The following is a 22,529-nucleotide window of genomic DNA, read 5'->3' on the forward strand; positions in this document are numbered from 1 at the left end:
GTATTACTTAGAAATAGTACCAGCACGTACATTCTTAAAGCACAGACATGGCACAAACGATTTAGACTGGTTTGTTCCAAATCGGGGGCGGCATGGTGGTGACGTCACAACGCATCCATGCAGGGACGCACGTAACTGGTACGTAAGTACGCATTCACGTTTAAAAGTGATACGTACGACAATCGAGTGTTGTAACAGCGCAAAAAAAATCCGTGCGTTTTAAAGTTTACACCGCAAATGAAATACCAATTGGCATATTTCATGGTTATATCGACGCGGTCTGGTGGCTACTCTCCACTGATTACACATTCCATCAGTAAGAGCAGAGTGTGAAGGTTGAATTAGCATTATTCCAATATTACAGCTGCACATAAAATATTGCAATCCACACAATATAATTGTAGACATCAGAATTCAAAAGAGGACAAATTGTTGGTGTGCATCTCGTTGGCGCATCTGTGGCCAGGATTGTAAGTCTTTGTAGTGAGAACCATGATATCCAGGGTAATGTCGGCATACCACCACGAAGGACAGACCACAACCAAGAGGAGTAACTGTGGATGCAAGAGGAAGCCGTCTGACAGCACTAGCCCAGATTGCATCCAAAAGACATAAAACCACAACCTCTGATGAGCTGACTGCAGATTTAAATGAACACATCAACTTTCCAGTTTCCAGCAAAACTGCTCGTCAGGAGCTCCGCAGGGTCAATATTCTTGGTCAGGCTGCTATAGCCAAACCTTTGGTCACTCATGTTAATGGCAAATGTCAGTTTCAGTTATGCCAACAGCACAAATATCGGGCTGTGGACAACGTGACACCTGTATTGTTCTCTGATGAGTCCACCTTCACCGTCTTTCCCACATCTAGGAGAGTTAAGGTGTGGAGAAGCTCCAAAGAGGCTTATCTCCTGGACTGCTGTGTATCCAGAGTGCAGCACGGGGTGGATCACTGATGGTTTGGGCTGCAATATCATGGCGTTCCATAGGCCCGGGAGTTGTCCAAGATGGTCGCATCACTTCGAAGGGCTACTGAACCATTCTGGAAGACCAGGTTCACCCAGTAGTTCAAAGAATGTGGTGTTGTGTATCAAGATGATAATGCACCAATACCAACAGCAAGACTGGGGGCAGAATGGTTTGATGAAAATGAATGTGAAGCTGAACATCTCCCATGACCTGCACAGTCAACAGATCTGAATATTACTGAGCTGCTTTGGAGGAGCGAGTCAGGAAACGTTTTCCTCCACCAGCATCACACAGTGACACTGTTCTGTAAGAGGAACGGCTCAAAATCCCTCTGGCCACGTGCAGGACGTGTATCTGTCATCCTCAAGATGAACTGATACTGAATCAGCCGCAAAAGGAGGCCCTACACCTTACTAATCAATGATTATGGTCTAAAACCAGGAGTTCCAGTTTCACTGTCCAACCCCTACAGTATATTCATCCATTTTCCAAACCGCTTATCCTACTGGGTCGCGGGGGGTCCGGAGCCTATCCCGGAAGCAATGGGCATGAGGTTGGGAACAACCCATGGGGGACCAGCCCATCGCAGGGCACACTCACACACCATTCACTCACACATGCACTCCTATGGGCAATTTAGCAACTGCAATTAGCCTCAGCATGTTTTTGGACTGTGGGGGGAAACCGGAGTACCCGGAGGAAACCCCTACAGTATAATAAATACAAGCAAATATTAATGATTATTGACAAAACAATCCTATAAGCTTACTGATGCACATACACTGTAAAGGGAATTTCCTTGAGTAACAATAATTGCTGTAGTTACATTAAAAGAAAAATGACTTAGGTGTTTTAAATACTGTCAAATGATAAATTGAAAAGGTCTTTGTGGTGTTCTTAATCGGCCATGGAGGAAACACAAAGCGTTTTTCTGGAAATATTTCAGCCTTTTGATTTTACTACATTGAATTTACTTCATCGTTTTGTCGAATGAGGGCATAAGAGAAAGTGCTAAGGATGACCCACTGTCCTTGTATGTTCATTTGAATATAGACGGCAAACTCAGTACTCGCAAACTCCGATCAAGGGAAAATCAAGAAAATGGGGGATTCCATTTGGCACCACTAGGGGGGGTGATAAGGAAGTAGCTGATAACAGTGGCCGGAGAAGTGACTGCGGTGGCTGCACACTTAAAGGTGATGTCACTTTTTGAACAAACCGATTCTTTTCAGTGGCGCTTATTACAAACGAAGGGAGCCGAGTCGAACTTAAAAGCCCCGTTTTTCATCGTTGTACCCAAATTTCACTGTCGGACCTAAATCCACGCCACTCCCCTTTACTTGAGCAAACCCCGGGCCAGTTCACGCGTGCATTGCAGGGTTTACTCTAAGAGTATCTGTATATTATTCACAATTTTATTTGATTTTTTTCTATTATTGTATAATGCTTGAAATATTGTGCAGAAGTTGGCTGCTGTATGGGTCTTTTGCACAAAGCAGTCCTGTTATTATTGTGATAAGTTGTTTTACTGTTTATTTATTTGTTCATTTTTTTTATATTGTAGTGTGAAATGTTTTTCAGATATCTGTTTTTTTTATCAGATTTGCACTAAAATCTGTTCTGCACAAAAAATCAGCACGTTTCTTTTTTTACTGTGCCAGTATAAAGCTTGCTAATGCTACCTACTGCATAACTACTGCATGTACTGTACTCAGGGCAAGTCGACTTCACACACATTTTATAGTGAATTGAAAGCAGTAAATTAACACTTTGACAAAGCAGAGGCATGTGGTGTCACCTTGTATCATGTTTACAATGCAGATCAGTGCTGGTAACCCTAGTCCACACATGCAAAATGAAACTATGGGATGTCTAAGTCCGAATCTGATCCAGATCTTACCCTATCATTATCCTACCAGTCAAAAGTTATTGCAGACACCGAGGTTTTCTACATGTGCATTTTACTCATGTAACATTTATTAAAAATCACTGCATATTCTTTGTTAGCAAATACATTTACAGTGTGTTCCCCATTTGAGTACCCTTATTAGCAAGAAATTGTCATATTTTTGATTAATCAAAGTAACCTCCTCTAGCAGTTATACCAGGAGAGAAAATTCGAAGCATTCTTTCTAGAAAGGACAGTAAATACCGCTCCGTTTCATCCCAGCCTAGAATCTGACTGCCATCACCATACAACCAGCTAGTAGGATGTCAGACATGCACTGTTACATACTCTTTCCATGTTATATAGGAAACCTGTTTTATGCGACTTATATTTTCATTTATAGTTGCTCACTCAACATGACAATGCTTAAGAGGAATAAAAAAACTCTGCGGTTTATGAACCTGTGGTTATGTAAAATCTTTCGACTCGCACTGTATTTTACAGGTGAACCTAGCAACCCTTGACCCCTAAGAAAAAAAATGAAACGATTAGCCATTTGTTGAGCAATAGGATCCAGTTCCCTTCCGTAAGTAAGCCAACCATGAGAAACCCAGCAAGCAGAAAGGAAAAATACATATCTGAACAGTCTGATAAAGATTCATCATAACACTGACGCTCAATATCTTCGACCGAAGAAGCTTATGTTATTCTGCAGAAGGCTCTGTCTGCCGGGGTCTGCCATATAGCTCCGAGCCCCTCTCTGTCACGCCCGCTGGTATTTCAGCACTGTCACCAAAGAATGTTTTCCGCTGTTCCAGAATGGAGGTGTGGGTGGCAAGGCGGAGTGACGTCATGCCGAGATGGCCGGCGTACCTGCAAGTCGCTCTTCGGGGCGCCCTGCCCGCGATACCCGCAGCGGGACTCATTTGTAGTGGGTGAGGGCGTGAGTGTGTGGCACCGCTACACACCATCAAACCAGCCTGACGCCACCTTGTGGGAGTGTTAACACCAACTGGGAATTCCACATGGAAAAACCCTACTGAGGTTTATTTATAGTAAAAATATGAGGCAATTATTACTATGTGAAAATAAATTTAATATGTAATAGAAATTATGTGAAACTGCAAAATGTCTCTGAGCAGATAGTTTAGAGCCAACTTGATAAAAGATTAACGGATAACTGACTAAGACTAGTTCCTTCCCACAGCCATAAATCATTCTTTTATGAAGGTGTCTTTGGTCACATTTTTGGTGAATTTGCTTTGCTGCCCTCTACCTGTCTGCCCTCTCTCTTTTTTCACTTTACCCACAAAACATTATTATTCTCTCTGTCTTAACGTATCCAACCCTCTCCAATCCTGAGCTGCAAGACGAACGCAGGGGCTCTTGGACGTTCAGAATTCGGCGGCCTCGTGGCATCGATTCATTCCGATCATTTCCCCTGTCTTCCCGGACCTCTGGCCCTAGATGGAATTCTGAAAAGTGGGGTTGAAGGGTGAGTGACAGATGGAGCACAGCTCAGTACTGATGCCCATCATTTGACTAAGCAAATTTAATTTTTGACACTTATTAACTTGTACTGAAGAAAAAAAACCCGTCTTTCTGAACAGTATAGAAGATTATATAACTTCAGCAAAGCCAACTAAACACAGCACAGAAATACATACATTTTCCCTTCATTCCCTTCGTTCTGCATAAGAATTTGAGAAGATATTTTATGTTTTGATGCATCTCCTGTCTGGTAAAGCCCAGCTCCATCAATTAGCCTGGCCTGGGAGGCGCCATGCATCCTAAGTCCTTCCCCAAGCTAAGTCAATGGTCCTGGGGGTGCAGGGGGGTACTTCTGAGGGCAAGCCAACCTGGTGATCTGCTGGCAGTGCCATGGCCTCGGGACCGGTCCCTGAGGCACACAAAGAGGCCGTCACTCCCATTAGAACGGCTCTTCTCATTGCCAAACAATGAGCTGGATTGTGCGGCCAACCCATTGCCAGCGATGGGGTCAGATGGGCATTTGAGGGACAGGCAATGACCGGGGACAATAGAGTCTGCTCAAAGGTGGTCCTCTGTTCTGATACTGCCCTCAGAAGCAAGCCCTAGATAAACAATCTTGAACAAAAAGTACAACTTCACAAAGACGTACATAACATCCCTGTGATCATTCACCAGCCGGTCAAAGGAGATTTACTTACTGGCGGTGGGAGTTCCTTTTACAGAAGACTGGAGGCTATCCTTTTATGCCATGTCTGAGCTCACACTGTGAGCTCACTGAAGAAAAGCATCTCATAATCCATAAAAAGAAGCAAGAAAAAATATGTAAAAGTCTGATTGAAGCTTGTGACCTAGTTTTCATTTATCCAGCAAAGAAACTGTCCCACCTAAAATAGAACAACGAAAACTTCAGTTCTGGAAAGTACTGTCCTGACTAGCAACTCTGCTGTCCACATCAACCTCATCCATCCACATCCACTGTCCTGACTAGCAACTCTGCTGTCCACATCAACCTCATCTATCCACATCCACTGTCCTAAGTAGCAACCCGGTTGTCCACATCAACCTCATCCATCCACATCCACTGTCCTAACTAGCAACCCTGTTGTCCACATCAACCTCATCCATCCACATCCACTGTCTTAACTAGCAACCCAGCTGTCCACATCCACCACATCCATCCACATCCACTGTCCAGCTAGCAACCCTGCTGTCCACATCCACTACATCCTGAATGTTGTCCACAGGATTAAATGTCACCTAACGATGTAGTCCACATCCACCACATCCATCCACATCCACTGTCCAGCTAGCAACGCCCCTAACAATTTTTCATTCTTGGAACGTTTGCCAATTGTCATGATTAGTGTACAGAAATGTTCTTCTACCAACTACTACTACCACTACCACCATTACCACTACTACTACTACTACTACTACTGCTACCACTACTACCACTACTACTAACTAACAACAAATACTACTACTAAGACTTATAAATAATTAAATACTAGAACTCGTGGTCACAAATGGAAATTAGCGGGAGAACATTTTAAAACGAATTTGAAGAAGCACATCTTTACACAGCGTGTAGTTAGAGTATGGAATAGTCTTCCTGCTAGTGCAGCACAAGCTGAAACCCTGGGTTCCTTTAAATCAGAGCTAGATAAGATTTTAACAACTCTGAGGTATTAGTTAGTTTCTCCTCAAATGAGCTTGATGGGCCGAACGGCCTCCTCTCGTTTGTAAATTTCTTAATGCAAATGATACAAAAGCAAATACATGATAGGACAGTGATTAATGTTTTTTCTTTACGCATCAAAGGTCATGGGTTCGAGAGTGGATCTTTTGTTCACAGTATATGCATGCAGCACTTTTATAAAATATTATTTCATTATAAAACAGTATTTTTCAATATTACATTAAAAGGATGTTCAGGTAATAATGTTGTCATGCTGACATTAACAGAACCTTTGTTTAAATGTAATTTGTGAAAATGACGTTCCATTAATATTACAGCAAGACCGTTCTCTGCCAACTTTGAAAAGACCTTTACGTGACGTTAGCTAAAGCGCTGGGAACGTTCCCTGTTAGCTGGGGTGTGGTTGCGAGAGCCTGATAACGTGATGTACGTCTGTGCCACTAGGGAAACGCTGACATTGTGTAGGGACACATATTTGGCAGATTTGGGGAGACTCAGGGTTAAGCAGCGGGGGCGCGAAGACGGAAGGTGTTATGATGTCAGTACTTTGGGCTGTTTCTCTGAATGTTTTACAGAATGTAATATTGGGAGACTGGAGATTACTACTGGAGAACAATTATGCGCGATAGGCGGGATTCACAGTCGTCCACGTCGGCAACTTAATAGACAGATTAAAATGCTGAAGGATAGGAAATTATTCCGCTTGGCGGTCCAGGTTTGGTAGCAGTGTAACGAAAGCAGGGGAACATCGGAGCCGTCGCCTTGGAGTGACGACTGACGTATGGCTTGTGCGCAGAATATCACACCCGCACGCTGACGCTTCGAGAAAAGACTGCAAGCGGGTTCTGGTGACAACTGAGAGACTACAGAGAATTACATGTTGACATGAATTAGTTAGATACAACGAAATTTCTGTCTCCCCGAATGTGTCCCCGGCAGAACAGAAGGACCGCAGGCTGTGTGTGGTGACGTAGTCTCGCTATCGCACACCTATCGCACATGGGCCGAGCCATATTAGCCTGCAAATTAATGAAATTTTTAATGTATCTGACGGGACTGAAAGAGTCTAAACAGAAAATGAAACCATTGAGTTGGCATTATAGGCCGGTCCCCGCCGAATTACGCTCCAGCTATTTTCATGATAATCATTATGCGTCTCATCACCTGCTGAGTAAACATGCTTAATATTTTATATCTTTTACGCGTCGGTGTAACTACACCATAAGAGTCATTTAAGCATCTCCTTCAGGAAACTATTTCTAGAATTTAAAGGACAACTTTGCAGGCTCAGCAACAGATCCTTCAGTATCAAGCTCGAGCCCTTCAGCATTTTCGTCCATCCTAGACTGACATACGCTTGTGCTAATAGGCTGGAATTAATGCCTAGCAGAGAGCAGTGGGGTGGAATCGTCATAGCAACGAAAGGAGGGGGAGGAGAACACTGGGGCAAGTTCTAGAATGCACAAAGCCCAAAATCCCAGAATGCAAAGTTCTGATTGTTCTTTCCCACTGTATGGTGCGGTTAATTAATGTACTGCTCACAGAAGCCACTAATGCCTTAACGCTTGAGCGAGGCGGCATCAAAGAGACATGTTTTTCATACACACTTTAACAGAGTTAGACAACATGAATATAAATTTGACAGCCGAACAAGGAATGATGGTTACAGATTGAGGTTCGCAACCCTCTTAGTCATTCCAGTGCAGCACCAGAATCCATCACCGTGAACTGGTATCTGTCAACAAAGGAGCAGAACAAGCGATTTTCAGTCAGCCTGGAACAGCATGGCGACCAGATCCCACATGGAGGAGCAGCTTGGGGGTCATGGGCGGGGGCGGGGGGCGGTATGGGTCTACAGAACAAGCCTCATCTGTCCTTGAAATAAATCCAAAGCTAGAATAACAGATTATAGCATGAATCATCTTGGCTTTCCTCATTAGCGCTGGTGAGAATACACCGGGCCAGAGAGATCTACAGACGTTCTGCTAATCACCACGGCCCTCTTGTTGGGCTCTATTAAACCCCAAAACCTTCGTAAACCCAAACGCCCCACATAATCCTTCCCGTTAAAGTATGAAGCCGTCGAGCGGGACTCACCATCCGGCTAATGCTAGCCTGGCACTAGTAACTGTCCAGACATCCATTTTCACTCATTTCTAATCCTAGGCTCTCCTGATCCAGAACCCCCGAAAAGGTACTTGCCAGCAAACTCTGGACAGGATGCCAGTCCATTGGCCAGGAGGAACCCAGGCGGACTCCTCACGCGCGGAGCCGATGCCGGATCCGTCCGTGCTAATATTCGCTAATGATTGAAATTGTATTTTCTTTGATGGGATTTTCTCTTCAGTTAATCGCTGATTATATGTTTAAATGAATTCGTGCTTTAATGTCCCGGAGACACTCCCACTGAAGAGAGGCATGAGGCTCTCCCAGCAGTGTGATTAGCAGCTTATGAAATATGTATACCATATGCATTCGAAATAGCACGCTTTAAGCTGCTGTTCAGAGGGTAACTAATCATTAATTATAATTGTGCACCGTCAAGGAATATGATTGCCATCTCTAAAACAAAGCTTTAATTGTGCATGAATAATTAAAGCTTTGCATCATTGATTTAATAACTTGCCCGATGACTGCCTTAAACAAACACCATACTTATCCGTCTTTTTTATGCAAAGCCTCGGGTACAACGAGCACGACAGCTAAATGGCGGACAGCGGATAAAAGGCCGAGGGGGGATTTACAAGCTACAAAACCTGAAAATGCAGCTTCCATGGGAAAATGGGAACGTTCTGGAAACGGAACTGCAGCACGGCCTGCGGAATAATCTAATTACAAAATAAAAGCGTGGTGTGGTCTGAACAGGAATCTAATTACAAAATAAAAGCCAGCGCTGTGGTTCATTTATCAGATGGTCTGTGGCCAGCTTGCTCCTCAGTACAGGTTTCCTAGCAAACATGGAGAATGAGATGGAAGAACCACTTCTGAAACAGTCCAACGTTTTTGGAATTGTTCTGACAACAATGCTTCAGAAACCTTCATAAGGATTTCTCTGGAAATTATCTTCAGGGCCTGGAGATTGTGTGGGCATCAGTCACCTTGTGAAGGGTTGGGCAGAACCGGGTGCACCCTGGGCCCCGTCCACACCCTTCGTCACATCCTCCATGCCGGCAGATGGTTGGCTGGTTTTCGGCGGCACATGGGTGCAGTTATGGCCGCGGTCCTCCTGACTTCCACACCCCTCCCCCCCCCGCCCCACCCAACTCAGTGGTGCGATCCGCTCCCCTACCTCAGGCTGCCCACTGCTCCTCCCTGACAACGACAGATGGTGGATCGATTCCGCCCAGAGTGGGGAGTGCAGATATCGTCGCATTGCATTTAATGAGTCACACCCTCCAATCCCTTCACCTCCCCCTGCTCCGCCATATCTATCTGCAAAAGTGGTAAAAACAGGTGATGTAGACGATGAAAATGTCTCCTACGAAGCTTATAGAGGATAAACAAAACTATTCTGTGAGTTCAGCCTTGATAAGAAAACACGCTATTTTAACCATATATACAAATCCAGAGCTGTTTTAGAGATCCACATTGTCTGACTATTTCTTCTAATCTTAATTTGAAGGTGTCCCTGATTGATTAGATGTTAGCTATCCCACGACGCAGTTCATCTTTCGGCCTGCACACCAAGGACATGCTGGCTATTGTGACTCTCCAAAGGGCCTCTACAAGTTTACAGTCCCTTAAGGGAAATTCCTGTAGTCACGTGACGTCCAGTCAAGGCATTCGGTCAACACTCTTCAGGAGTGTGGCCAGGAGTGGGCCTGTCAGCTTTGACACACCCAGCTGTGTGACTACTGACATATAAACACCACAGGCAACACTAGCTGCTTTGGATAAAACCAAAATGTACTTTCTCTGCTGTCAAATAAGCACAGACATTTTCACACACGTGTCACACTGTAGATAGATACGCCCTATAGGTACAACTATGTTACGGAACAACCAGCGCCTCTAGTACAGCTGAATCTATACCTCTCCTGGCCTCAGAGAACTTCCCCGTTTTGGGCAGAATTACAAGAGCTAAAATCTTGAGCCAATCTACCCCGGCACTGAAATGACATGGAGACGGACGGCTGCACGCAGCCTCAGGCACGGACCATGCGACACAGGGATAGGAGGAAGAAACACAGACCATTTTAACAAAAGCAGCAGGGAGGAATGAAAAAGAAAAGACCCCCCCCCACCCCTACCACGAGCTAAGCTGAGAAAAGCCAAATGGGGCAGGATCCGTCCACGAGAGAAGAAAATAACCTACATATCATCCGGCTTTGGCCCACCTAGACGCATCAAGGTCCCCTAATATCACACACATCCTTCAGAGAAAGCAGAAGTCTGCTTTTTGGAAGCAAACCTTCATCGTCGTCCCCGAAACTGTGACAGGGGATGAAAAGACAAACCTGGGTCAAGGCCCGGCCCACGACAGTGTGCAGTGCAGACTCCCCACAATAAACGGGACAGTGGTGCATCAGCCTGGCTTCGCTGTTAGGCAGTGGATGTCAGCACTGTTCCCCAGGGACAGAAGAGCGAAATGTCAGTCTACATGCTTAACTAGACACGTTTTGGGGATCTGATTCCAGAAGACAAACGGTCAACCAAACACAGGAAAGGTTGGCGCAACACTGGCTGCGGATGACTGCAGAAATGGCCACCGACAGTCATCTTATGTCCTACTGCTTGAGGATGCCTAACAAAGACAAGCACGGGGGGGGGGGGGGGGGGACAACCGTGTCCACCAGTCTCAGATCGCGGAGAATCCCTGATCGCTTAGCCACGAAAGCATTTTTTTTAGTGCCATGATGGGATGATCAGGACTTAAATGAACGGCGCAGAATGAATCCTTCCCCAAAGACATCGACACCATTTATCCTCTCGTCGTCAGCCGAGGCTGCCAGGAAACACGAGGGTCTTGCGCGAACATCCCGCCGAAGGTGGTCGGCGGAATTGCCGCCAGGAACGAATAAGCGTCCTTTGAACGTGGCTTGCATTGCGAGACTAATAATTCTTAATACGAAAGCCGTAAAACGTGTTACTCTGTGACAAGTCATCGCAAACATGCAAATCCAGGGGGGGAAAAAATGAAAGCAGATGGTCAAACGTCATTTTAGCCCGAGGAAAAGCAAATTTAGGCAAATGCTAAATGATTAATTCAGACAGAGTGACCATGAAGTGGGTTCTTTGTAATCCATTCAGCAGCTCCTACCGTCACATATCCGTTTAGAGTCCGATATCCATTACGTGGGGTGTTATCATTTAATCATCCATCAGGTGTTCTCAAAGAGAGCCACTTATGCAGTCGACAGGCCGGAATAGAATAGATCTGAAGAGCAAAGCAGGAGATAGCTTTAAAAGGTGGGTGACCCAGGACACAGGAAGTGTAGGAGGACCATCTTTAGACAGACCTCACGTCGATAAGCTGTTCCACTCTGATTATTGAGCGTCAAAACAGATCAGACATGAGCCCACTAGCCTCTTCCATCTCCAAAATTCAATGCACGATTATTTTTATGAGGATAAAACACAAAAATCCTGACCTCTTCAGATTGACCATGCTTGACTTGTCTCAGGGGAGTCCTTTAAGAATCTACATTAAGCCTGCGTTTTGAAAGCGCACTACCCATCTTCCTCTGTGGTTGACTGTAGACCGGCGGACAGGTCGTCCTCAGCTGAGCACTAACGTTAGCAAGCGCAGTTGTGCTAGGTGTGCTAACAGCATCGAGCTATGATCACTGTTAACTAACATAGTAATGTTGCTATTAGTTAGCGTTGGATAGCTTATGCTAACCAGTACTGCTAGCTCAGCTGAGAAACACACTGTTGTTGTTTACATTTGGTCACGTTGTCCGGAGCACCAACACCCCAGCGCTAACTTCTGCACAGTGACATGGCTGGTGTGTGGCGTTTGGTAGAAAGAAAGCAGTTCGTACATCGAACTGCTCACTACGAAGTCTGTGGATTATCTTGAGTAACTGGGTCATGATTTCTGGTGAGAAGCGTTGCTGCTGAATTTTTTAAATGTATTTTTTTTGGTGCTTCAATCACAACAGAAAGAATGTCATTCAGTCCCATTATCTCCCCGAGAGGACTAACAATTTTACAGCTGATATCTCCAAAACAAAGCTATACTCACCGCACTAATCTAGATGGATAAATTGCCCCGCAGCATATCTGAGACATGTTTTCTTGATTTCGGGCCGAACTGCCCCTTTAAAGCTGAAATTTGGAAATCTGTTAAATAATAACTGAGACCATGTTGATGCATTCTTAAATCTGAATCTGCAATTCTCCAATTATAAGATCTGTTAAGTCCTGTTATGCCTGGCAGGACTTAATAGAGTCTGTGATTAAATTAATTCATCAGTCTCAGCGATTGTAAACCAAATTCTTTTCCACCCTGAATTTACTTTATTTTGCTTTTTTTGAGTGTCATACTGATTTTCCCTGCTTGACTGATAACCACTGAGAGGCTTTTAATTGGCAAATAATCGCACCAATAATTTAAAGAGAAGATGCGTCAAGAATTCAAACGTCCCGTTTTGTCACATGATCACACGATGAAAGCACTCTCTCTTTCCAAGTGGGGGAGGCATTAACCAAAGGAGTGCAGTGATCCAAATGGGCACTCATGGGAATTTATGCACTGGTAGATTCTTCTTACGCCGTGGCGTGGTGGAATAACGATCAAAGCTCACTGACAAAAAGGGGTTTTATTGAACAAGCCTGAACTTCAGAGGAAACCGGAAAACAAACAGAACCACAAGGGGTCAAAATAGGGCAGGTAGAGACCAAACACTAACTCAACATCTAAAGGCAGGAAACAGGACAGCAACATATATAGGAAGGAGGAAGCAAAAAGCAAACACAGAGAAACGCAATAACCGACTAAAAAAATGGAGTATGGGCAGGCACTTAGATGCAGACATGATAGAGATCAATGAGAGACAGGTGTGGGCTGTTAACACTAAGGACCAAGGACAATAAGGAACAGGTGTACGCAATCAATGTAAACCAAATGATCAAACACCAGGGAAGAGTGGATAACAAAGGTTAGTGAACATTGCTACAAACATGGAAAACTACAAAGGAACAACAAGTATCTGCACAGGAATACGCCACAACATAATTAACACAGGATACATAAAGACTCATAAATGTTAAATACGCTCGTAATATACTTGGTTAAGGCTGGTCTGTGGCCAGCCTCAAACCCACAACATGAAGGAAGCATGGACGACACAGCCACCCACTTGGTCCATTAAGCCCCACAGTGGGCCAAGGAACTTAAGAACACGCTAGGAGCTAAAAATGGGATGACCAGCATTACCTGCTGGCCAAACAGGGAACTGACATGCAAGACCGATTCTGGCAGTCTTAGCTGATACTGATTGTTCAGTTTTATTGACACGGGTTGCTGGTAATAAGAGTCAGACAAGGATGTTCTCGAGTCAGACTTAGGAACTTTGACACAAATTCATGACGTTTTGCCAAGCAGAGGACCTGTTAAGTTTGTGTTTCTCAGCCCAGTCCTCGAAGATCCCCATGTTTATGCTCACTCCCCGTCTAGGGGGTCCTGAGGACTGACTTGAGAATCACTGTATTAAATCGTTAATTAGTGGCTTAGGGGTTAGAGTCATGGTAGCGTGAATGTTGCGAGAGCACTCTTCATTTTGTTTGAGCCCTCAATGGGCGTCGGAAGCGACGCAAATGGTGGTTTGCTTTGTGAGTCGAGATCACTCCTGGGACCAGGGGTAGAGGGGAGGGTGGTGCGCAACGTGTTGCTGGGAGGCTGGTGAGTCACACGCTGTCTCTTGGCGTGCTCCTGGAACGCAGGGACGCTCGCTCCCAAAAAGGCCGACCTAAGCAAGGACAATTTCTGGTTTTGTTAGGCGCGGCAGAGGACTCATTGTTCTTTGACGGATTCCCGCAGTTCCTATTGTTCTGCCTTCACACTCTCTGAAGTTCATCTCTTCTCAATAAGGAGGCTTTTGTCAGTGGTCTCTGGGGTCTGCAGGCAGCGGCCTTGTGTCGCCCCCCCCCACCACCCTCTGCACTAAAACGCAGCAGCTGCGATTGATCACGCAATTCCCGGACAATAGGCGCTGTCACCCTACACAACAGTGTCCTCCCTCCCACCTACTGGCTGTTTAACAACATGCACACAGCGTTGCCAATCTCTGAATAACATACACCGGCTTAGATTCTCTCATATACTCATAAGAATTATTTTGGATGATCATGATTAATTATGTCACAGGAAGTAAAAACTCCCGAAACACTATTTGCGCAAATGCGCTGATCTCACATGAGATTCTGCCACTCATGGCTATAATGATGATGAATGGATTCGTGTCAGGTGTCAACAAGACCTTGCTCTGATGCGTTTCCTGTCCTCAGTGACCTTCGACCGCAAGCCACACTCTTCCTCCCCCCTGAATTTGTGACGCATTCGAGGACAGCGTTGCTGCCCCGATTATCAGTCTTTCCGCATTGGTTAACAGTCCCTGAAGCTCATCTCAGAGAGCATATTCCCAGAGGTGGTTAGTTCAGCTCCAAAATCTAAAAATCCAGACCAAGATTTTGTTTCAACCAACCAGTTGAGCATAAATAGATAAATAGTCACAGTCACGGGAGCACTCAACTGATTGCTTGAAACAAAGTCTTGGATTTCTACATTCTTACCCTGAACTATCCACCTCCGGCATGTAACTCCACACCACATGTCCTGCTGCATCATGTGGACCAGCACTGTATTTACAAGTCAAGCCATGCCAACCGTGCCGGCCACCCCAGGGTTGACACACCTGCATTTTGAAGCATTTTGTTGTGTTCATTTGAGGCACAGAATCAGTTCCCATCCTGTCGCAGGTAGACTGTTTTTGTGGTTCATTCTACCCAGCATGCAATGCGGCAGAGCCCAGGACCACAGACCTAGAATGTGGGAAGTTTCATGTGACTCCATGATGCCGAATGCCCAGAGTGACAGTCCAGAGGCTGGAAGGGGGATTCTGGTACTGACCGTTTTCAGCTCCAGTCCCTCCTTTGCATAAACAAACCTCCAAACGCTCAATCCGGGCTGATACATTGAACTAAATCCACACATCCACCCCGCCCCCCAGCACTGAAAACATACCCCAAGCAATGTCACTGCCGTTACTCATTATAACGTCAGCTTTCCAATCCTTTAATCTGTTTCCACACACCGAGGAATAATTACAGTAACTCACCAGCAGAACTCGTAATGATTTTGTACGAAAACGTATCTGACATGCTGGTAGCAGGAATCCTACTGGAAAGCCCTCACTGAATATTTAAAGACTTGCAAATAAAAAGTATTTGAGGTCTCGCGAAAAATCAGCTATGTGGATTGGAAGAGAGGTGTTTTCAAAACACTGTTTAGGTAAAGACTTTCATTTAAACTTGTTATTTTTAACCATTAAGTATGGTTGGGGGTGTCCCAAGCAAGGCTTGGGGCCCTAAGCATAATTTTATTTTAAGGCTCCTCCCCCGTTACAAAATGACTGTATCACGAAATGCCATTTAGGTTTACAACCTTTATCTGTAGGAACAAATCAAATGAACAGCCTCTTTCGGCGCATTTGACCACTGATTGGTCAGATGCTGCCTGCTGTCAGTCACTGCGGCAACGCCTGCGGTGTTAGATTACTCATCTCTTTGCCGTGGGCTGCCCTACGCGCACCTCACGGCAGCGATGCGCATCCTTTGCGCATTTGCAGAGAATGCGTCCCCTTGCGGGAAATAGGGCCCCCCATGGATCGTGGGGGCCCTACGCACAGCGCGTGCTCTGCATGTAGGGAGGGGCGGCGCTGGTCCCAAGACACAAACCAGGAAAGACACTTAACTGCTTTGAGGCACTGGGAGAGCAGACCGGGTGTCTGTACAGGTAGAAACAGAAGCATAAATCCGGGGGTGTGTCTCTTCAAGCCCCGAGCCTAAAATCCATAGCAAAGGGAGCAAGGTGGTCAGATGTTGCAGTCACCGTGACTGTTTGAAGTTGGTATGCCAAGGGGAGACGAAAATGCCACGCTGATTGGCTGAGAACAGTAACAGTGCCACCCGGATTGGTCGAGAACGTTAGCGACGCTGCCCGGATTGGTCGAGAACGGTAGCGATGCCGCCCGGATAGGTCGAGAACGGTAGCGATGCCGCCCGGATTGGCCGAGAAGGATTGCAGTACGTGTAGGTTTTAGTGAATCCCTAACCATTTCTAACCCTAGATCCTTAAGATTAGCAGATCTCTTTCTCTGACAGAGTGATGATTGTAGTTTTATTTCCATTCATAGAGTGAATTTCATTGTTAAAAATTACTAATATACTTTTTTTTATTGCTACATTACAAACCATCAGTCTGGCATAGTCAAAGGCTAGAGGAAGCTGCAGCTGAATTTTCCTGTAGACCATTACTGGTTTCAAACAGCACATTCGTAAATGGTACGATCCAACAGTCAGAGTGTATTAATGGTACAGTCCGACAGTCATGTCAAAGACCCCAGTACAGTAATAGTAGTGTTTACCTTTAAAGTACAAACCAGAACATGTCAACCTTTCACCATGATGTATCTGGTGGGGGGGGGAGAGGGTATAAATTATGTTCTCTTACTGCTGTAGGGAGAAAAGAAGCTCTGCTGAGACTAGCTTGGAAAATCGAGTTGACAAGAGCGTCACCGGCCATAAAAACACATCTGTTCCGGGGTGTTAAGCGGAAGACCGACACACACGTTAGGCACACGTGAACCCGGCGCGTGTAAAACGAATTAGACGTGACGGTAAAACGCGAGCGGGCAGCTTCAGCCTCCATTAAACGGGCACAGGTGTGGTGTCAAGGTCAGGCCGACAGACAGACAACACAGGGCCGCGGTACCAATCGCGGGCGGCCGTCATTCCTGCCTGATTAAAATTCCCCAGGGGTGTCGCGATGACACCTTCTGATCCGGGTACCTCATACCATGGGTGTAATTACAGCTATCACTATACACACCACATCGCATCCCCGCGCTGAGGTCACCGGCCCACCGTATATGGGATTTTGTTCGTTTTGGTTGCTATCGATCTTTTGAAACGGGCAGAATCAGCCAACAGCTATTTTCCCTGGTCATCAGGGTTGTGGGTTCGAACTCCACTTCATCTCCCAGATGTCTAGGAGTGGTTATCTGTAGCCCTGATTTCACGTGTCCCTGTGTCAGCAAAGGAGGGGCTTGCATTTCATTTCTTTAACCAATCGCAATCGTCATTGTATGACATCACCACATTAATTAAAGCCAGTGCTTTCTAGTAGGCAGCAAGGTGCCCAGATTTGTAAAGCGCCCATTTAATTGTGCATGTGTTTTGTTAAACGATATGTCATAGATACAAAACGCAGGAGCATGCTTACCTGCAAAGGCTGTGCGCCGCAATGTAAGGGGGCGTTTTTATTTCATGATGATAATAAAAATAATATCAACAAGACTTGAAGAAGTGACCTTCTGATCATAGACACAGAGCCTTTGCCCACTGAGACACGCACACTCCCCTGCTTGGTTCTTGGAAGATGGAAAATGAAAAAAAAAAATGGACCGATATGGTGATGTCATACAATGAGGACTGTGATTGGTCCTCATTGGTGATGTCATACAATGAGGACTGTGATTGGTCCTCATTGGTGATGTCATACAATGAGGACTGTGATTGGTCCTCATTGGCGATGTCATACAATGAGGATGCGGTGATTTCCTCCCAGCCGCTGGCCATTGGGAAGAAGTTAAGCAGGTCAGGTGACCAGCGACCCTGATTTGTGTTCGGATGAAGTTCCAGGGTCACCCAGAAGCAGGATAACCGCAGAAAGTGACAGGTGGCTGACTGCAGCCCGGTGACATGTCACAGCTGGGTGTCCCGGAGCGCTGTCGTGCTCCAGCAGTGACAGCAGCACCCCTGCCAACGCAACCGCATCCCATACAGATGGCTTACTGCTGTCGCTGCTTCCCTGTTCCCAGACAGGCAGACCGGACTGGAAATGGTGGGCGGGGGAAGGGGGCGTCCGCCAGATCCGGGGAGGTCCCAACTAAGGGCTTTTCACCAAAATGTCTTTGCGGGGAAATGAACAGGAATTCCTGCATGTTAAACCCCGCATTTGGGAATGTTGGGGAATGTTTACCTAGAGAGCAGGCGGGTAAGAAGAGCGGACCGGCACAACCGCTCGAGGGTGAGTGGACAGTCAGCGTGAGCTGGATGCTAGTCGAAGGGGCTAATTTGAGTTATCGGAGCATTGGTCTACCGGACGAATGAAGGAGTCCAGACACCGGCAGAAGGACCCTGTCGGGGGGGGGGGGCTGGTTTCTGGGGGGAGGGATGCCAGAATATGTGGTCTCGGGATCTGTTTTAGGGAGGAGAAAGACGCCGGCACCAGTAGGGGAGGCATAAACGCCTGAGGAAGGTAGGCAGGTGGGCAAACCACGCTCTGGCACAGTTATCTTTAATAAGGGAGGGGGGGTGCAGGTCGTGTTTTCCATCACACTGCCAGGAAATGTTCTCCATGAGGCCGTGATGATGCTTCAGCTAAACAGGCAGATGGGGCCCAGGGGGGAAATGATCTGAGATTTAATCCAGGAGGAAATGAAAGGGCCCCGGAATTAAAATGACACGCCGTTCTGTCAAGAAAATCACCCTGATCTGCTACATGCGGCTGGCGAACTCTCACAATCGCGTATGAAATGAGCTTTTGTGACATGGAGGCTCTTCTGTTGTCGGGGTGAGGGGGGGGAGGGGGTGGCATTCTCAATTGGATCTGTAATGGTGAAGATCCCATAAAGGCTGACAGTCTGAAAATGCGGCGAAAACGCGCCCCCCCCGAGAGGGAGGATGCGCGGTGATGATACGTCTCCGGAGCTCTGCCCCGGGGCCTTAGATAGGAAGCTGAGAGACTGCTGGTGTAACAGAGTTCAGCGTGTCATCACTCCGGAATTTATCGGAGTCTCTAGGGTAGGAGGAGGGCCTGGAGATCATTTAAAGGGCCTTTGTGACAATTGAGAGAGAGGGGCGAGAGAGGGAGGAGAGAGAGAATAAAGGAACGCAAAGAGCTCAGCCTAAAACAGCACGAGAAAAGGGGCGGTGCTAGGATTTTTATGGTGGGTGGCATAAGAGGGGTCATAATTCATATGGAGGGGGCGGACCTTGTTAGCCAATCATATGTTTTGAATCAGTAAGTGACAGGGGAGGGAGCACTTCGGGGGGCCAATCAGCTTTCAGTTGGGGCCATTGCCCCTGTATCCCTGCCCTTATGTGTCCCATACTAGAGATGAAAGTAAACATGATAAATGTTCCTTAAAGGTCCTTTTATTTGATTCTGGCCACACAATGCTCAAAACCAGTGCTTAAAAAGAGTCAAAGTCAAATGTTGTTGACGTCACCAGATTGGACACACGGTTCAGTCAGTCAATTGGCTGTTCGATGTCGCTCACAGTGTCACACAGTCAGGGTACGCATCTGGATGTTAAAAGGGACTTTCACTCTAAACCGATCTTCTAACACCACAATGAAAGATTTATCCGACTATCTCCAGGAATCATCCACCTGGTCACATTTACAAGAGACGGAAGGACGGAAGGTTTGTGGACTTGGGCGACTTCAAAGGTGGGTTCCACCCTGATTTCACGGCCATGAGATCCCTTTTGTAGACATTACTAGTTTCTGAGACAGTGCTCTGTAAATTTACTGGGAAAAGCCAAGGATTCTGATGCGAGGGCTGTGAATAAATGTGGTTATATACACACTTCGGCTGAGGCTTCTGCACTTCTGCTTCACAGAGATACGTAAGCATCTCTCCGTCGGCTGCATTATTTATACTCGTCTGCTTCGTTCATCCAAACGATTTACACCGCAGTCTCGCTTTTTTTCCTTCAAGCACAAAGGTCCTGCTGGAGAACCTTCTGTGGGGCTGGAACCAGCAACATTCCGGGCACAAGGGCCAATCCCGTAATCAGTATGATATCTAAATCTCAGTTTGACGAAGGCAAAATACAAACATGAAAACCCAGTCCGTAATTCACCCAGGCCTCCATGTCAGTTGGAGACTCCAGGAGTTATCCCACCGGAAGAAAAAGCAGGAATCGGACATGACGCAAACCCACAACCCTGCAGTGATGAACCAATCATTCCAATCATCACTCATTATTAGCTTCTGCAGTGGTGCCCCCCCCCCCCCCCCCCCCCCCTCGCCACCTGCTGCCGTTTCATTCCAAACCAGTGTTTCCCAGTCCAGTCCCTGGAGACCCAGAGACAGTCCAGGGGAGCTGGGAGGGAGCAAAAACATGGGAGGGAGCAAAAACATGGGAGGGAGCAAAAACACGGACAGACTGTGGCTCCTCGAGGACCGGACTGGGAAACACTGTTCTAAACTAAAGATCGAAATAACGGCACCAGTGATGATGGCCACCAGTTTGTGACAATGGCAGTCGAGCGGGAGTTTAGAGCCCCGGGGGACGCAGCCTCCCATCCAGGAGGACAAGAGCTGCGGGGCGTATTTATGCGACAGAACATTCTGGAAAGACACTGCCAGATATGAAAGAAGGCCGGGTTCGACATGGGCTGTGAAGGGGGCGCGTGTAGCCTGAAGGGGGCGCGTGTAGCCTGAAGGGGGCGCGTGTAGCCTGAAGGGGGCGCTGGTAGCCTGAAGGGGGCGCTTGTAGCCTCTAAGCTTTACGACCGAGGTTACTCACTGCATTCGCACCCTGCATCTGTATTGTCATAGATAGATAGATAGATAGATAGATAGATAGATAGATAGATAGATAGATAGATAGATAGATAGATAGACGGATGACATGGTCCATGCCGACTGTCATCACAGTCACATAATTAACAGTATTATTGCTCAAATAATACTTATGATTTACTCACTAATCCAGCTTCAGCATCTGTTCTAAGGGTACAGCAGCTGGGTCACTTCAGGGATTGGAACCAGTGCCTCGGCTACTGCGCTATCTGCCGGTATATCAGATGATTTGCAGCACCATGATGAATTCATGGTGAATGCAAGTCTTGAATTCATATAAATGAGCCTGGGGGTTAGAGATGAGGTTGAGTGTCAGTACTTCTTGTCAGCAGGTTAGGAAGTAATCGGAAGGTCGCTGGTTCAAATCCCACACACTTTGGCTTGCTTACATTCCTCTCTGCAGACCAAACACACTGCAGTACAGCACAGGTACCTTGCCCCTGCCTGAGAGAGTCACGCTCCTATCCCCGGGTTGGTCATTATACCAGACTGGGGGGGGGGGGGGGGGTGTGGTACTGGACAGCCTCACATGGGGGGCACTCTGAGCTCTTTTAGAGATCCATACATCACAGCACCACTGACCGCAGGGGTAACCCCGCCCACCCGGGGGGGCTGACCTGTGGGGGGGTTCAGACCATGTATCATCACACGCGGCTGACTTACACTCATAATGGGGGGGCGGGGTGACTCTTTATTTCTCCTTACAGTAGGACATGCAGACTTAGGAAGGCAAAAAGCCACGGTGAGGAGGGGGAAGCTCACCCTGACAGGACCCTAAAGCCCCCCCCCCCAGGATGGCCCCCCTCATGCCCGAACAGAAGTGAATACTGACATTTTTGGACACCCTCACAGACTTCTCAGGAGTCTGTTTTCAATAACAGATACAAAGTACTGGAGACACACACTTGCACAGAACCTGTCACCCCAACCACTATCCCCCCCCCAACCCGGCACAGAGCGTCGTTTCACCCGGTATGACCCCATAACACCCCCCCAAGGGCAGTGTAGGAACAAAGAGGTTACCTCAGGCGCAGATGAAGGCTGCACGGCCGCCCCCCCTGTGCCCACAAGTCTGGGACCCCTCCTAATTCCTCAAATCCGCCGGGCACTTCTCCTCCTCTGTTGCTCCCTTGTTCCTCACAAGAGTCAGAGCATCCACTTGCCACACTGGGGGAGGTAGAAGACGAGACAGCAGGGGCGAAGGGACCCCCCCGCACCAGCAGCACGATCTCCGGGCTCCTCACGCACACCGGCTGACCAGCTCCGCTCCTCTCCGTCTATCGCCGCTCCTCTCTCTCTCTCTCTCTCTCTCCCTCTCTCTCTCCCTCTCTCCCCTCTTCAGCCCCCCTGTGAAGCCGTCCGCACCCCCGATAGACAGCAGGCTGCCGCGCTCGCTAGAGAGAGGTGCCTCAGAGCGGCTTTCAGCTGAGCCATTAGCATCGTGTCACAGGCTGAGACCCCCCCCCCCCCCCACACGTCTCCTTATAGAGGTGGGCTCGCTGATAGAATGTACCACCCGCGATAAAGGCAGGGGTGGCCAGACCTGCATGGAAATGGGTGAGGGCTGTAAGGGGGAGGAGAGAGTCATTCTTACACGTATCCATCTCCATGCTGGCCCGTTCAGCTCCACAACTTCTCTACCCCTCGGTCATGTGCTCTCTG

The 22,529-nt window shown here is 47.1% G+C and overlaps 1 protein-coding gene across 11 annotated transcripts in view; it reads right to left on the reverse strand.

Moving 5' to 3' along the window:
* Positions 1-22,308, reverse strand: part of LOC125721722 (galactosylgalactosylxylosylprotein 3-beta-glucuronosyltransferase 1-like) — a 40,351-nt gene extending 18,043 nt beyond the window's left edge. For 5 of the 11 annotated variants that reach the window (XM_048997731.1, XM_048997735.1, XM_048997732.1 and 2 more), the window contains exon 1: positions 21,891-22,308. The gene's annotated coding sequence lies outside the window, so the exon portion shown is untranslated. Of the gene's footprint in view, positions 1-3,530; positions 3,554-9,335; positions 9,479-20,992; positions 21,101-21,890 lie in introns of those variants that run through there. The other 6 variants (XM_048997743.1, XM_048997749.1, XM_048997741.1 and 3 more) reach the window with 3 other exon arrangements.
* Positions 22,309-22,529: the final 221 nt, after the last annotated feature.

This window comes from Brienomyrus brachyistius, unplaced genomic scaffold (genome assembly GCF_023856365.1).
Source record: "Brienomyrus brachyistius isolate T26 unplaced genomic scaffold, BBRACH_0.4 scaffold35, whole genome shotgun sequence".
Taxonomy (NCBI): Eukaryota; Metazoa; Chordata; class Actinopteri; order Osteoglossiformes; family Mormyridae; genus Brienomyrus; species Brienomyrus brachyistius.